Below are 2,552 nucleotides of genomic sequence, written 5' to 3'. Positions count from 1 at the left end.
TTTGGAGCCTATCCTGACACTCGCTCTGGAGACCAGGCAGGCCTCGAACTCACAGAGATCTGCCTGCCTCTGCCTCCCGAGTGCTGGGATTAAAGGTGTGCGCCACCAACGCCCAGCTGTTTTTGCTTCTTTTTAAACTGAACATACAGTATTCACTCTTACAGAAATAAAGGTTTGATTATGGAAAACAGTATTTTACTGTCATTCCTCAGCATTGAAATGTTAAGTGGGTTTTTTTTTATGTTAGGTTATTTGATTTGAAAAATAGCTGTTTGAGTTGTTGGTACATAGAGTTACCATTAAGTAGAATTCATTAAGTAGAATTTGGGTTGGGGGACTGGAGAGGTGGCTCAGTAGTTTACAGCACTTGCAGAGGACTAGAGTTGGGTTCCCAACACCCACATGGGGCAGTTCACAACTCCCTACAACTCCAGCTCCAGGGGATCCAGTGCTTTTTTCCTGGCTTCTGCTGACACCCCAGCATATGTGGTACACACACGCACGCACGCACGCACGCACGCACGCACGCACGCACACACACACACACTCAAAATAAACATAAAGTTTAAAAAATTGGGAGATTTTAGCTGTGCAGTGCTGGTGCACACCTTTAATCCTAAACACTTGGGAGGCAGAGACAGGAGAATCTCTGTGAGTTAGAGGCCAGCCTGGTCTATAGAGTAAGTTCCAGGACAGCCAGAGCTACACAGAGAAACCCTGTCTCAAAAACAAAAACAAAAAATTGGAAGATTTTATTTATCTATTTTATGTACGTGTGTGTGGGGGGGTATGTGTGTTCTTGCACACTCGTGTGCATACAGTGCCTGAGGATGCCAGAAGATGGTTTCAGATCCCCAGGAACTGGAGTTAAAGATGGCAGTGAGCTGCCATGTGGGTGCTGGGAATTGAACTTGGGTCCTCTGGAAGAGCAGCCTGTGCTCTTAATGGCTGAGCCATCTCTCCAGCCCCAACATAAATCTTTAAAAACAATTTTGGCTTGGGATTGGGACAGAATTCCAAAGATGGTCCAAAATACAGTTCTGCTATTTAGCACCATATATTTATGATGCAAAATGGTGTTCTCAGCATTGGTAATTATAAAATGAAAATATCAATCAACTCTGAAAAATCATGAAGATGCTGTCTTGTAGTACCAAATGTTTAGCCACATAAGCTTTTATGTAAGAATAAGCAAACCCACCCATCTAAGCATGTAAACTGCTTTCTTCTTCAATAAATAGTAAATTATATGTATTCAAAAGGATTGTTTTTAAATTAATTTCTTTGTGACTCACCATGAATAAATGTTTGATTTGTATACTGGCTTTAAATATCTATACATCCTGGTTTACACAAAATCTTCTCTGGTGAAAATCAGTCATTAGTGGCAAAAAATACTGAAGAAGCCCTGAAAAGGCTGCAGTTGCTAAAGGCTTCAGAAAGAGAGCTTGGCAGGGGGAGCAGAGCAGCTTGAACCCAGGGAACAGTTTGTGAAGGCAGCAGGCAGTGGTCAAGCCTGGACTCCCTCATCCCCCACAGCTAAAGGTAGAAGTTGCAGTTTGTGTAAATTACTGAGGATATTTTTATTCCTAAAAGTTAGAAGCCAGCCTGGGCTACATGGCAATTCAGAGTCAACCAGGACTACAGAGTGAGATCATATTTCAGAAAAATTCCGGGGTAGAGGGTGTGATTTGCACTGTTTAGCTAGGCTTGGTGCCATAGACCTGAGATCCTGGCACTCAGGAGTGGAGGCTGGAGGAACAGGAGTTGGTGGCCAGCCTGGGTTACTTGAGACTGACTCCAATACATCAACAAAGTAGTTCAAGCACTCTAGTGGTACCCTCTCTTCTTTTTTGTTGCATTTTAAAGATTTTTTAATTCCTGTATTATGGATGTATGGGCAGGCATAAGTGCCATATATCACCTGTGGAGATCAGGACTTGAGGAAGTCCTCCTACTGTGTGTGTTGTGGGATGGATGGAACTCTGTCCTTCAAGTTGGAAGCAGGGGTCCTGCAGCTCCCTTGTATTTCCTAAAATGAAACCCTACCCAAGACCCAGGATACATCACAGGAAAGGATGGAATGGGGTTTGGGCCTATGCAGTGTAGGTGTCCCTGAAGAGAAGAATAAAAAACAGTTTGACAAAACATGGGACTCAAACGGAAAAAAGTTCGCTATTGGAGGCGTCACCGAGTTCCAGACTTTGCAGCAGCAGCTCCCCCCACCCCCGCCCCGCCTCTGCAAACACACCATGAACACTGAGTAGCTAAGGTTAGAGACCCTCCATCTGTGACAGTGCTAAAGTCATGAGAGTTCAAGAAACTCGCTGCGCAGCGCCCGGAGCAGTGCGCTCAGGATACACTCAGGCCGCGAGATCGCCACGCTTAGCGCTCACCCAAGTGGGTACCGGCAGGTGGGCGCGGGAGGCAGCAGCCAGGAAGGGGGCGGAGCGCAGGTGGGGCGGGCCGGGGGGCGGGGCGAGTGAGGTTCCGGGATCCGGGTCCGGTCTCGGCTGAGGCCGCGGGGCTCAGCGGGCGCAGCTAGCGGGTGC

Source organism: Cricetulus griseus, chromosome 2 (genome assembly GCF_003668045.3).
Source record: "Cricetulus griseus strain 17A/GY chromosome 2, alternate assembly CriGri-PICRH-1.0, whole genome shotgun sequence".
Lineage (NCBI taxonomy): Eukaryota > Metazoa > Chordata > Mammalia > Rodentia > Cricetidae > Cricetulus > Cricetulus griseus.
This window is presented reverse-complemented; position numbering follows the sequence as displayed.